Genomic DNA, 15,035 nt, shown 5'->3' on the forward strand with positions numbered 1-15,035 from the left:
AACCGGTGTGAAGCGACTAGCTGTTCTCTGAGAGAAAGATGTGGCAGTCTGTGTCCATAACGCTCCCAGCCTTGGAAACCCAAGTTTTTTAATTATACTTACCAAATAAGTATAATTAAAGCTCTCTGTTCTACAGGGTCACTTACATTGACTGGACAGGCTGTGGGCTTGGTAATGGGCACACTGGGTTGGCCTTGCTGGGGGACAGGCATTTCTCCAGGAGGTGGAGAGGGACAGGGGACAGGTTTGGGGTCTGGTGTGGCAGGTCCTAGTTTGACCTCTGTTGTGGAGGTGCCAGAGGGGGTGATGGTCCTGGTTGAGGGTCCTCTGTCCTGTCCCCCTCCCCCCCCCTTATGCTCAGGGTCTGAAATTGCTGGGCCTGGGCTGGACTGCACGTGTCCACCCAGGGACCTGCAGTCTGTGGGGATTGCTGCTCCCTCGCTCCCAGGGCGTACGGCTTCCTTCTCCTACTGAGTCACCCTGACTCCCCTGCCCTGAACTGACATCCCAGTATAGGTGGGGGCGGGCCTCCCACTGCCCAACCCTCCAAGTGCCAGCCCAAGCCGCTGCCTCAGGTGCGACAGTGTGACATCAGTTGGGCCCCTCTGTGTTTCCGTCCTCTCCATGCAGGGCAGCAGGGAATGAGTGTCTGAGCCGCTCGGTGTTCTGTGGAGTGAGGTCTGTGACGCATCGATTTGTGTTTCCACTGATCTTGCAGAATTGAGGGGAATCCACGTCTCTTGTTGGGAGGGCCGTGCCTAGAATGCTGCCGAGACTTGTCACCTCTGTGGAGGGGCCTCCTGACATGATCCTGGGCTGGACCCGTGTCCCTCACCTCTGAGAGACAGTTCTCACCTGGATGGACGCTGGTCCCGAGTGAGACAAGCTCAGGCATGTTCTGGATCTTTCTTCCTGGCTTGCACTATTTCCTTGCTGTGTGTTCTCTGTGAATGTGGGAAACAAAATACCCAGATACTCCATGTTCCAAAGTGAAAAATCTTTCTGTTCTTATCACTGGAATTTGTGATTCTTATGAAAATGAAACCTGTGTGTGCGTGCGCGCACATGCCCAGAATTTTAAGAGCTGCTGGTATGAGGGCAGAATTTTCTATCAAAGCTCAACAATTTCCCCCTCACATCTAACTCAGAAGACATTAAGATGCATGTGTTTTGAGCTTGGTTCAATGATACATTTTTTTTTCCGTGTTAAACTACGAAGGCTTAGGTATTGTACTGGACGGTGGGGTTAATTCACTTCTGATTCCTGTCCTCCAGTCTGCCTACTAGGAGCGGAGACCAGAATGAGATAGAACAGTGGGTGAGGCACACTGTGGACCAGAGCCACAGCCCGCGGGTCAGCCGAGGCTGCCCAAGTGCAGGCAGATGGAGCAGTGCTGGTGATGATGAAAATCGTCAGTCAGAATACCAACCGGTCGTCATCCAAGCCAGTTAACAGTGGCCCCAGGTGTCGGCAGGACTGTGTTCCGAGGTTTTCAGGGGCAGAGCTTTCCCAAGGGGGTAACATGCACCTCTGGGCCTCCCTTCGGTTAACGGCTGGATGTGTTGCTATTTGCACCGGGCACCAGTTATGTTAGCGTTGCCAGAGCCCTGGAAACCTGGTGGAGGGCTCTTCGTAGCCTACTAAGAACTCTGGTGGTATAGTGGCTAAGACATTCGGCTACTAGCCTGAGGTTGGTAGTTTGAACCCCTAGCGACTCCACAGGAAGAAAATGGGGCAATCTGCTTATGTAACGATTTACAGCTTTGGAAGTTCTGGGGGCCATTCTGCTCTGTCCCCCAGGATCACTAGAAAGGACTCGGTGGCTGTGGGTTTGGAGTTGCATGGCGATGCCTGTCCCTCCCAACTGCTGCAGGGTGGTGAGTCTGTCTGCACTAACATGCGCGTTTGAGGCACCATTTGTAGCACCTTTTTCGTATGAGGAGCTGGAGGCAGGCTGGTGTCAGCTGTGGAGTCAGGACAAAGCCAGACTGTCTGGATGACCCTGCGCTGGTGACACCACTCTGCTCCCCCATGGCCAGCACCTGTCATTGCTGCCACTGGTCCCCGCCACCTCTGACCCAGGAGAGAGAGGGGCTCGCAGCCTCCTCCAGTCTGCCATATGCTCTTGTTGTGCTTCGCTTACTTCTCTAATTGAGCCAAAGGCTGGAGGAGTTTTGACATTAAGTATCTGAATAATTGCCACGATGTATCATTTTCACTTTACAAGTTTAGACATAACCTCTAATGAAATGTGAAAACTCAGCTCTGCTGGGGGACATGATATTAAATTTAGATTTCTAACTTTGCTTCTCCAAAGGACTTTATGGCTTCAGCTTCTGATTTCAAACTTAATTGCTCAACATGGAAATTCTCTCATTGGCTTGTTTGTTAGTCTTGAAAGGTGACTTCTGATTTCAGGCAGATGGACTGACCCTGGATCCCTGTCCAGACCCGGACTCTGAACATGACGGCTTCTCAGGCCTCTGTTTGGGCTTAAGGCTCCATGCTGATGGCTCTGTGCTGGCGCTGGACGACACTTCTTAGGGGCCTGGAACAGAAGTTGACCACCTTATGTTTTTTGCAAGTAGTCGAGTGGTTAATTGGAAGCAGGAGTGGCATCTACTTCCTAAACAACACCTCCGGAAAACTCTATGCACTTTGATAAATGTCTATAGTTGTAGAGAGGCTTCAGGCCTTTTGTTCATAGAGTCGCTATGAGTCGTGCTTGACTTGAAGGCAGTGAACAACACTGGATTAAAACACTCAGCTGACAAGGAGGTCTGTGGTTTGAAACTACTTACAGGTGTAAGGGAGAAGGATGAATAATGTCATTGTGTAAAGATCACAACCTTTGAAAGGAACCCTGTGGGGTATGAGGTGAATCTACTCAAGTAGTCGATTTGGGTTAAGCACAATGTCTAGTGGTACAGTGATTAAAGCACATGGCTGCTAACCCAGAGGTCAGCATTAGAAACTGTTAGCCACTCCTCCGGAGAAAGTCGTGACAGCCTGCTTCCATTAAGATCATGGAGCTGACAATCCCATGGGCCAGTTCTGCTGTGTCCTGTGGGGTCACCCTGAACCAGGATGGCCTTGACCACTACCACGATGCCAGGCATTAGGGTGTCAGGCCTCACTGAAGGACAGGCGTGTAAATTTCTGGCCGGAAGCTAGCCATAAAAGATAAATATCTAAGTGCTTCATGCTGCCTTTGAAAAATGTGTGTAATCTCCGCTTTGTGATCCTGGGAGACCATTTTCCAGGGGCAGGAAGTGCGCTGTGTGCCGGAGTCTCAGCACATTAATCACATCTTCAGGCAAGAGTGCAGGATGTGGTGACTGCAGGCATTGCCACCTCATTGGTCTGGGGTGGGGCCCCGTGGATGGGGTGCTCTCAGAGGTCCAGGCAGGCATTGCCACCTCATTGCCCTGGGGTGGGGCCCCCTGGATGGTGCTCTCAGAGGTCCAGGTGAGGGTGACTCTTCTGCTGTGACTACCACACCCCTCCTGGTGGGTGAGGGCCTGCCAGACATGGGAGGCTCTGGGAAGAGAGGAGGAGGCTGGGCCTGTGATGGAGTCCTGCTGCCTTCAGAGGCGTTGGGCACTCAGACAGCGTGAGCTCGGGTCAGGGGAGCAGGAAGCCCGGAGGACCATGTCTGTGCTGAATCCAACCTTTGGGACAGATGCCTCTCCCTGGAACGGACACCCCCACCACCACCTCACTTCTTTACATTACAAAGTAAGTCTTCCATACTTCTTTAGCTGTCTCTAAGGAAAAAGTATCTTTACTTACTCAGCATTGTTCATTCATCATGATTTATGACCGCAAAACAGAATGACCTTTAAACACCATACAAGTAGCTTGATTCCAAGTCGCTTTTCAGACTAGAACCTCTCCATGGCATTTCCCGGGCTGTGACCTCTCAGAAACGGACCCACAGGCCTTCCTGTGGAAATGAGACTATTGTATGGTGCTTTAGGCAAATTAGGCTCCCAGGAAGCAGTTTTGATACTTGCTGTTCTGTGATGTTGGTTACATTTTACCCAACATGTCAACCCTCTTATTTCTGTTCTAATTGTTCTGTTTCCATTATTCCAGCTTCCCTGTCTGCCTCACCTCTTTGGCTCTCATCTTTGCATTAGGGTGAATGTTGACTGTTTGGTCCCATAGGGATGTGTCTTTTAAAGGAGCACTAGGCTCGTGGGTGATTTTGCTTATTTGATGAGCCACTCCACTATTTAATGGAAAATTACTTCAAGTGTGGCTTCAGCATATATTTTAAAGTTGTCTCCGGGTGATGGCCATGGGGTTTCTCTATCAGTTCAATAAGTGACCTTTTTAGAGAATTTGAGGTTTGTTTGACATGCTTTCCCGTTCTTGGTAGAACTGTCTGTGTGTCCCTGGTGGACTGGTCAGGTGTGGCGCCTGGGCATTGTCTCTTTCTGTTCTCGGGGTAGATGAGGCTGTGGTTCATGGGGCTCCTCATCCTGCAGTCAGTCCAGTTCTTTCTTTGCTCCAGATGAGTAGACACAGCAGACGGTCCCCCTGAGAAGCCTTTGGCTGAGTTCACACTGCCAGCTTATTGATAAGGAGCTGAGTGCCTAACTGCTTGATTCAGCTACTCCTCCGCATGGAAAAAAGAGAGTGAACATTTTAAAAACTGAGACCCCCAAAGACAGCCCAGCCGTGTTGTAAGGTTTGCCATCAGAAGGTGAGAGCCATCCAGGTGATGAAGATGGAGGAGAGAAGATCCTTGTCAGGCAGACTCAAGAGCTCCTGCTGGCTCGGAGCCCTCCCACCGCCACCGAGCAGTAAGACAGGGGCCACCAGGTGTACGGCTTCCCAGTGGGTCTGGACGTTACACAGTATGTTTGCTCTATGCTGTAGTTCATTAAGTGTGCATTATAAAAACGCTTGAAATAGTGTGATGGTTACCAAAATGTGACATGACGTGAGCAAAGGCTGCTGGGAACTTGGTGCCGGTGGACGTGCTGGTGACACAGTGTTGTGACAGGCCTTTATTTGTGACCGGGGAAATCCTTGCAGGGCACAGGAAAGCACCAGGTAGGCCTGCATGCTGCGGAGAGCCGTGCACACGTTTCTTGGAACCAGTTTCAGAAGAAGAGGGATCTTCGCAGCCGCAGATACCAGAACCCAGCCTGGTGGTCACTCCAAGCAGCCCTGGGTTCACATCGACGTTCTGTGGCCTGTTAGCTAAGATGCTTGATAAATACCAGTTTCTTTCAGTTTCTCCCTGCTCCCTTCCCCGCAGAGTCCCTGGGGGGCACATATACTAAGCATGTGGTCACTTACTAGAAGGTCAGTGATTGGAACCCACTCAGGTGCCTAGGAGACAGGCCTGGCGGCGAGCTGCTGTGTAGATGTCCACGTCGAGACCTCTGTGGGGACCACCCGTGCCCTGCACGCATGCACGAGGCTGCCATCCATTTGACTCAACAACCGGTTTAGTTTATTTTCTTTTTCTTTTCTTCTCCTCGTTGTGGTTGTGTGTCATCAGGTTGAAACTGCCATGTAGCTGATCCTCCAGCGGGTTTTCAGAGACAGTTCATCACACAGGAGGCGACTGGCCATCTTTGAGTGTGTCCAAGGTTGTGAGGGGTGTTCACGTTGGGGGTTCATAGGGTCACTGTGGGTTGTACTCAACCTGATGGCCTCTAACTACAACAACAACAACAACAACAACATAACTCCCACTAAGCAGATGGTGGATTTGAACCGTGTACCTTTGGATGGCAGCACAGCTCCTTGCTACTAGGCCACCCTTTTTTCTCATGGAGAACCACTGGACAGTCCAGCACCAGGACTCTGTGGTGCAGTTAATTCCCCTTTTGTGAGAATATCAAGCCGTTAGAGTGTCGTGAACTGTTGTCCACTCGGCTCCAGCTCATGGTGGGCTGTGCATAGCCGAGCAGAGCCTTGTCCAGTCATTGCCCTCACGGTCGCCCCGTGTCTGCACCACTCACTGTGGCCACCATGCCAGGCATCTCATTGAGGACCGTCCCCTTTTCCATGGAAACTGTCCACTTGACCAAGCATGATGTCCTTCTCCAGGTCACATGTTCAGCGTGTGGTGAATTCTCACTGTCCCTGCTCCTGAGGGCCACTCTGGCTGGGCCTCCTTCTCCTCCGAGAGAGAGTGTTTGTTCTCTTGGCAGCTGTGATCTGTTCCATGTTCTTGGTGAACTCCACAATCCAAAAGCATACATTCTTTCGTGGTCTTCCTAGTCATTGTCCAAAGTTTCACATGCCTATGAAGCTGTTGAAGATCCCACAGTGGGGTGTTTTCTGACACCCTTTGCTCCTCAGGGTGACGTCCTTGACAGCAGATTTACAGGACAGTGTGGGCCCCAAACCCAGCAAATGCGTAGGAGGAGTACACATAACACGTAGTAGATAATTTGTGTTTCCCCTCTTGTGAGGGCTTCTCCTCAAGGCTCCTGTTCACACTCACGGCAGGATGCCGAGTGGGGAAAGCCACTTCGAAAGGCAGCAGGAGTGGGGGGTTGGGCTCTCAGGCCTCTGTCTCCTTGATGGTTCTGAAGCCTTTCCAGCTTCCTTCACGGGGAGGGGGTGAAAGTGCCGCAGGAGTGGACACCTGCCTCTGTCCTGTGTCCGCATGCCGCCCTCTGTTGCTGGACTGAAGCACTCCGTGGGCTTTGTGCATTCAGAGGCGTTCCCAATGGGCCATGAGGACCAAGAATGGGTTAAAAACCAAGAGCAAACACACACACGGGCAAAACTTCCAGCTGAAGAGAAAGACCCTGTAATTTATTGAGGCTTATCATTTGGGGGTTTTCTTAAGTAGGAAAGCTAATTCTGAGAAAGGAGAGGAAAACGTTTGAGGTTGGGGTGATTGAAACGTAGTAACAGGCCCCTGAGTGCCGGTCTGTCCTCCCAGCAGAACTGGGGTGACAGAGGTGGAGCCCCATGTGGATGTATGGGGACCCCCCCCCCAGGGCCCAGGAAGCCCTGAACTGTCCACCAGCAGAGGTCAGCTAGGCCTGGGGAGCTGTGTCTGGTGACAGACTAGTCCACGAGAGGAAGGGGGCGAAGGCTCCCAAATGTTAAAGTCTTGTAAATGGAGGGCCCTGGTGGCACAGAGGTGCAAACACTGGGCTGCTAACCAAAAGGTCAGTGGTTCAAAGTCACCTGCGGCTCCAAGGGCAAGGAGAAAGCTGGCAGGTTGGGGGGCCTCATGGGGCGGCTCTGCTCTGTCCTGTGTGATGATGTGGGTCAGAAGCCACTTCAGGGCAACAGGGTTGGTTTTGTGATTTGATTGTAGATGGGGACCGGGTTGGGGCAAGGAGAACGCTGGGAATTCTTTATTACTGTGCTGTATTTTAAGGTGTTGCTTGCCTTTTGCCTTTTTTTCCTAATTATATATAATTAGATATTCTATCTGTGTAATTATATATTATGCAACTACCCCTAAACCAAATTTTCCATCGTCCTCAAAAGATGCTAGTGTCCCTAAAGCAGTGACTCCCGCTCTTGCTTTGGTCAGTGTCTATTTGCTGTTTCCAGGTGGAGGGTCAGCTGAAGAGGGTTGACCTTGAACCAGATGGGTCAATACAGTGGCTGTAGCCGTGGAGTCAAGTATGTCAGATGATGAGGACGGCACAGGACAGGACAGGGTGCAGATCTGGTCATGGGGTTGGTATGAGTCATCCTTGAATCGAGGGCACCTGAGAACAACAGGTTATTCAGACCGATGGGATCAGACCACGTGGGTCCTCCTGAGCCTGACTAATTTCACTCTACGTGACACCCCCTCTTGCTTCACGTCCTATTTGTCAAACCCACGAGCGGCAGGAGCCTCTGGCCCAGTGGTGCTGTCCACACGCTTGCGTAGGAGCAGAGTCTGCACGGGAACCTAGCGTGTGTCAGAGCACACTGTGCCCCAGGGCTCTCAGTGGCTGGTTTTCTTGGAAGTCAATTGCTAGATCTTGCTCCTGAGGTGCCATGGGAGGGCTTGAACCTCCAATCTTTCTATTAGCAGGCAAGCATGCCAACTGTTTGCACTGCCCAGGGGGCCCTGGGAGATGGAAATGCTGTGGAGGACACAGGGCAGAGCCTGATAGTCTGAGATGTGAGGTCCAGCATGGGGACTGTGGAAGGCTGCCTGAGGCTGGAAGATGTTAATAGAGGACCAGAGACAGAGGGCTGGAGATGGCCAGAGGGGCAGGCGGACATGGGTGAGTTTCGGTTCTCCTGTAATCCAGCAACACTGGGAGGCAGAGCAGCATAGGGTGCCTGGTGCTAGGTGACTTCTGGTCGTGGTGCGGCGGTGGCTTCCTTATCTGGTGCTTGTCCACTGCGTGTTCCTACCCTGAGCTATGAATTCGCACGGTCTCCTCACCAGCACTTGCTGCTCCGTAAGGACTCCCCCCCCCCCCTTCCTGGGCTTGGACTGAAACAAGCTGTTTCTTGGTGACTTTATTTAGGACTGGACAATTGTGTGCTTTGACCAAATATGTACTCTTCCGAATCTGAGACCAGACAGATTCTTGATAGAAAGACAGTTCCCAGGGCTATTTTAAAGACATCCCTTCCCCCCCCCCGCCCCCCATCCAAACACAAGCCCCCTTTTTTTTAAGCCCAGGAGGAAGTCAGCTCTCTGTACACAAGCCTTGACCTTCCTAATGAGGCCTGAGGGCCTTCCAGGTCTTCTTGAGAACGATTCCACTCTTCTGTGGTGAATTTGGAGAAGTTCCCATTTCTCGTATCACAGATCATTTGCTTTGTGGAGGCGGTTAACCCTGAGCCAACATCCATTTAGTATTTTTTGAACAATATTTTTTTTTTACTTGTTCACACAGATTTGAGGACAGAGAGCAGTTTTTTTGTTGACCAGCTTCCTCATTTTACATGTTTGCCTGCCCCCTCCATCCCTGCTCAACCTCACCGGTTACTGCTGACTCCTTGAATGTGGAACTCTGCTGTGTAGACTTTTCAGTGACTGACTTTTGTAAGTGAATCACCAGGCTTTTCTTCCGAGGCACTTCTGAGTAGACTCTGTCTTCAGTTAGTTGAGGAGCTGATTAGCTGCATTCTCCACCCTCTCCCAGCCCCCCAGTGCCCACCTTGGGATCGCTAGTTATAGAAGAAAGCTTTCTGTCGCCTGGCCTGCACTGCCCTAGTCCATTCACAAGGTGAGCATGGACAGTGTATTAAGCTGGATTCCTTATCTGCGCTCCACAGAGCAGTGAGTATTCCTGGAGGAAATGCCTTTGTTGTATTATTTATCAAATGCTCCCTCCTCCAGCATCAAGTATCAAATATCAAAACGTGGGGAGATTGGTTTGCAACAATTCTTGGCTGTCAAGCACCTGTAGAAGATGTCTCACTCGGTGGACCCATTTTCTTCCTGCTGGGCCAGATGTGGCCACACTTGCTGTCTAGGCCCGAATACTCACTTGGTCTTTATTGCAGAGAGTGACAATCTGGATTGTAGAGTTAAGTGAGGCCACCAGAAGCCAGGTCAGGTTTCTGAGAGTATAAAAGGAGAGGGGGCCTCCCCTCCAGGGTTTTAAATGGGGCTCTTCTCTGGATCTCTCTTTTCATTAAGAAAGCAGCTCCTGGGTGGGGTGACCTGGAGGCTGGAGGTGGGACTGTCAAGGTGCCCGCACTCGGCCCCTCCATCCTGCGTCAGTCCTACTCTGCACTCTTTCCAACTTCCCCTTCCTGCCTCAGATACCCAGCCTCCTACTGGGACTTGCTGGGGTCCAGGCTGAGCCAGGAGCATCCTGTGCAGAGCAGGGTGGGAGGAATGAGAGGAGGGTGGTTGCCATGGTTGCTGATTATTGTGCATTCGAATGGTTCGCCCATCTCAATCCTCCAGCTCCCCACAGAGGGCTCTGAGCTGCTGAGTGGGTCCCAACTCATGATGACCCGACGCACCACAGAAGGAGATAGCACCATCCTGCTCCATCCTCAGGGGCCTGGACATGTCGCCGCAGCCCCTGTGTCCTGTCCGTCCTCGTTGAGGGTCATCTATTTCACCGACCTTCTACTTTCCCAAGCATGATGTCCTTCTCCAGGGACTGGCCTCTCCTGAAAACAGTCTCAAGTATGTGACATGAGGTCACACTGTCCTAGCTTCTGAGAAGCCTTCTGGCCCGATCTTGTCCAAGACTGAAGGGCCCCTTCCAGCCTTCTCTGTGGTGGGCACTGTTGCTAGTGCTGCTGTGCAGACAGGCAAGCAGAGGCTCGGAAGCACGTTGGCGGAAGGCACACAGCTGGGAGGAATTGTCTCGAAGCTCCTTGCAGCCCTGGTGCATTTTGCCCTTCTGGTCTGCTCCCAGGAGGGCAGGTGGACCGGGGGTTTGCATTCACTTGCCTTCTGCCAGACCTGTTCCAGCCTTTGAATTGCAGTGTCTGCAAAGAATGTTGAGGATACCACGGACTGTCAGAAAACAAACAAATCTGCCTGGGGAGAAAGGCAGCCGGAGTGCTCCGTAGAAGAGAGGATGGTTTGACAGATGGTGAAGCTTTGTCTCCCAAACTTTGGTCATGTTACCGGGAAGGCCCAGGAGAAGGACACCATGTGTGCTAAGGTGAGGGTCAGTGAACAAGAGTAAGACCCTTGGCGAGATGGTTTGACGCAGTGACTGTACAGTGCAAACACAGTGTCACTTGTGAGACTGGGTGTTGTCTCAGGGAGTCTCGGAGTCAGAAACTGGCTCAGTGGCATCTACGAAGGTCTCTTCTGTCTGTGAGCCCAGGTGACCCTGGTGAGTGTCGGCTGCCCACGGTGATGGCCTGGAGACATCCTGTTGGCTTTGGTGGAGCAGGATGTTGTAATTTAGGCAGCTCGTTCCTTCTTTCCGTCACAGAGGAACAATCGCACAGAAGTTTCAGGTGGCTGCCATGGAAGGGTTAACAGGATGCTGCTTGTGCTTCTCTTTGGAAATAAAACAATGCTCAGACTGCTCAGATTGGAGGCCTTCTGGCTGGGAGAGCCCAGCTGCCTTTCACGGTGCCTTCTCTAATTTATTCATCTGGGCTCGGGTACGGCTGCGGCATCGTTATTCGCTGCACTTGGCTTTGGCCATGTACGCTGCAAGGACTGGACCTTTCTAGTCCACCCATCCTGGAGGACATCTGGCTGGACTTGTCTGCGGTTCTCCAGCCCCTTCTCACCTCACCTCGCTGAGGCACAGGGAGATGGCAGAGGGCTTGGGGCCCCCACTGTGGACTGAGTCTCTGCTCCTGTGCCTCCTCTGTTGATCGGGCCATTCTGTCCAGAGGTCCTCTTCTTCATACGGGCCAGCTTCGTGGAAGCCCAAATAACCCCTGGTCCAGCCTGTACCAGGTTTTCCTGGAAGCTTAGAGTTTGCATCTGTTTGGACTTGACCACATGTGAGGCAAGAACGTGTGCCGACAGAGAATGGATCAGGGCCCCTGGTGTAAGGCTCTGGGTGGTAAAAAGATACACACAGCTATTTAACTCTTCCTGGACAAAATTATTTTCTGCTTTGAATTTTTCATTAAAGCTCTTTGTTTTCGGTGATTGAAAGGAAATGAATTTTAAATGAAAGGAAAGCAAGATTTCGAGGTCATGTGTTGAAACATGTTGTTGTTAGGTGGTCCTGTTTACAACAGAGCAGAATGTTGGCTGTTACTGTGTCATTCTCACAGTCTCTACTCTCCGAATTACTAAGCCCATTGTTGAGAATACCTCATGGGACATCGATGTCCCAAGTGGTATCTGGTGCTGGGATTGATGGAATGAGACTTGCTTCCTCACATTCATGCAGTTACACAGCCCCCCCACCAGACAACAGCGTGCACTAAAAGTGGGACAAACCCCACTGAGCAGTTATTCCCACTAAACCCCAGAGACAGGAAATACAGGTGAGCACTGTCTACCTTTAAGGAGTGAAGTGGCATGGCAGGGCCTCTGACCCACCCCCGGACCTCTCTCACCTCCATATGGTGATCAAGGGCAGGGGTGAAGCATAGCATTAAATTCTGTGGGTCATAGTTTCCCTGCTTGCAAAATGGAAAGAATAGTTCTATATCCCTCTTAGAGGGCCATGCCGTTTAGACATGATATTGCTGTCTGCCTGCTGTGTGCCGTCTCTCCAGCGGGTTTTCGGAGGCCATAAATCGCACGGGAGGAGATTGCCCGTTGTTCCTCGGTGGATCTCGGCGTGGGGAGGGAGCCTTAGGGTTCAGTGGTTAAGCATGAATGAGTTAACAGAAAAGTTGACATCAGGACCCACCCAGGGACTTCTTGGGAGAAGTGGCTTGAGGGATGACTCCCGTAAAGGTCACAGTCACCAAAAACCACCTGGGCCAGTCTTAGGGCCAGTCGTACTTTGTCTCACAGGTTCGCCGTGAGCCAGAATTTATTCCAGCCACTGAGCGTCGTGGTGCCTGGACTTACTTGAGGGAACCTTGGCACCAACAGGACAAGCTTCTCTTGGCGGAAGTGCAACCAGAGTGCTCCTGAAAGGAGAGGGTGGTGAGACTTTGTCTCTTATGCTTAGGGTGTGTTGTCAGGAGAGACCATCCGTAGAAAAAGACATCATACGGGGAAGGTTGAGTGTCTGTGAAGGAGAGACAGACCTTTATAATGGATTAGTACAGTGACTGGTGACCTATCAGTGGGCTTGAGTGTGTCTGAGACGAAGAGGATAAGGTAGGGTGGGGCAAGGTTCAATCTGTTGTTCTGGTTTGAGTCTCATGGGCACCGAACAACAACAATGCATGTTAGAGGCTGTCACAGTTAGTTGTCAAGTGGAATTGGCAATGGGTTTGAGAGCTGGGAATGGGTGATGCCGTCTGGAGCCCCTCTGGTCACTCATTCATTCAATCTTCTGAGCATCCACCCGTACCAGGTCTTGTACTGATCAGGGGTGAGCATTGCAGATGCGACCTGCCCCTGTTGTCCTTATAGTCCAGCAGGAAGTCACTCAGCTCCACCTCTTCACCTGACAGACAGGTGACCAGGACTGGGCACCCACGCCGTGCCAGGTCTTGTGCTGGTCAGGGGTGAGCATCGCAGATGTGACCTGCCCCTGCTGTCCTTAGATGTGACCTGCCCCTGCTGTCCTTACCGTCCAGCAGGAAGTCACTCAGCTCCACCCCTTCCTCCTCACCTGGCAGACAGGAGACCAGCGCTGGGCAGTGCTAACCTTCTTACCTGTACCCTGCAGGTTTCTCCCTGGGATTGCCTGTGACAGCTTGGCTTGCTGCCTCCTTCCACGATGGTGTGATGCGGGAGGAAGACCCCAGATTATGAATCTAACAGCTCTGTGGCTGAGCTCTAACCCTGCTGCCCCAGATTTCCCAACTTAACTTGGGATTTCAGTGCTGGACTCGGGGGATGGCCAGCAAGGTTCTCAGCCCCTGGTGGACGCTGGAATTCTGTCGCTCCCTTCCCCTTCTTCCTTCTCTGGATCCACGTAACCCTGAAACTCAGTCCCGGTTTGGAAGGTGAAGTCTCCACCTGCAGCAAGAGTGACATTCAAGTTTTGATTTCACACATGTTGACCAGTAGCTTCTTTTTATATCTCCAAACCTTTCAGTAGCAAGTGTTGAGCTAAACCATGGAAGTACATCTTCAGGGCGCTAAGACTTCTGGAAAACCAGTCAGAAGGCAGGGGGGCTTGGCTGGGAAATTAGATCTACACTGCTTAAGTTCCCACTGCAAGTAATGAGATGAGGACTTAGAAATAAGTTTTCCCTTCAAGTGGTGTAGAAAAAGAAAATTATTGGTTGTGCAACAAGAAACTTTTGTCTTTTATGTACATCAGATGACAGTTGCAACGTGAAGTCTCCTGTCCACCTGGGTCTTTGCTGAGAACCTTGATCAGCTTGTGCATCTTGGGGATACCGAGGCATCTCACTGGTTTTGCGTATGAATGGGGTGGTCACCGCAGGGACGCGGGGCGGATGGTGGTGGTGGTGAGCCAGGCACGAGTCGCAGAGGATCCGTTGCCCTGCACCGTAGCAGTGGAAGATCAGGCAGCTCTGGGAGTCATGGCTGTTGTGTATAGGACGTGTTCGACTTCTCGCACCTGCAGATTTGAGGGGGGCCTGTGGTGGGCTGGGGAGGGCTTGAAGTAAAATGTGTAATCCAGAGCGTGAGCATTTCCCTGGAGTGTCTTGAGACCTGGGCTGTGCTCGTCTGTCTCTGGAACCTCAGTAAATGCAGTTCCCCGTGCACGGTGGGCCCTTGGTCAGCATGTGCGCATGGATGGATGCATGTGCGTCTTCAGTGTCACTGTCCAGTTTGTGTCCAGGTCAAGCCAAGGACCATACTGGCTTTTCCATGCTCCTGGAAGGCCTGGGCTTGGATGTAACAAGTGATGACAGTGGGTTTCCATCAGGGAGACCAGGAACTCAAACTCAGGGCATTTGAGGTGCTTCGGGCTCCTGGTGACCCTGCAGGACAGAGTGGAACTGCCCCCAGCTGCCTTCACAAACACTGACCACCTCATCTTCCTCCAAGAAGTGAATGGTGGTAAACCACCCACCTTTCGGTCAGCAGCCCAGTGCTCAACCTCCTGCGCCACTAGGGCTCTTTATTAGGGCACCCACCAGAGGTCATACACCAGGAGGGTCAGGGCTCAAAGAGTGGCCCCCAGCTCAGTATCTCACTAGGCCTGCGATTGCCAGCAGGCTGTGAGCACATCTGGACTGAGTTTCTCAGGGTGTCCTGGCCGGGCCACACCTGGGTGCTGGTGTCTTTCAGGACTGCCCGGCCTGCAGAGCTCTGAGGTTGGCAGCCCAGTGGGGCTGACTGGGCTTGTGCAGCCTTGCGGAACTCAGGCCTTCCCTTGGATGTGTGCGGGGGGCAGCGGGGGGGCCTGTGTCCCTTCGGGGAGAGCCTGCAATGAGCCTTCCATCCCTCTTCACAGGCTGCCTGTGGACTCACCCGACGGTCCTCCCACAACTCCCTTTCTCCCACTGCAGCCTTACCTGACAGCATCCCCCCTCCCGTGCAGACTCACCTGACAGCATCCCCCTCCCGTGCAGACTCACCTGACAGCATCCCCCCTCC

Source organism: Elephantulus edwardii, unplaced genomic scaffold (assembly GCF_000299155.1).
Source record: "Elephantulus edwardii isolate Elephantulus edwardi_28Jun2011 unplaced genomic scaffold, EleEdw1.0 scaffold00006, whole genome shotgun sequence".
Taxonomy (NCBI): Eukaryota; Metazoa; Chordata; class Mammalia; order Macroscelidea; family Macroscelididae; genus Elephantulus; species Elephantulus edwardii.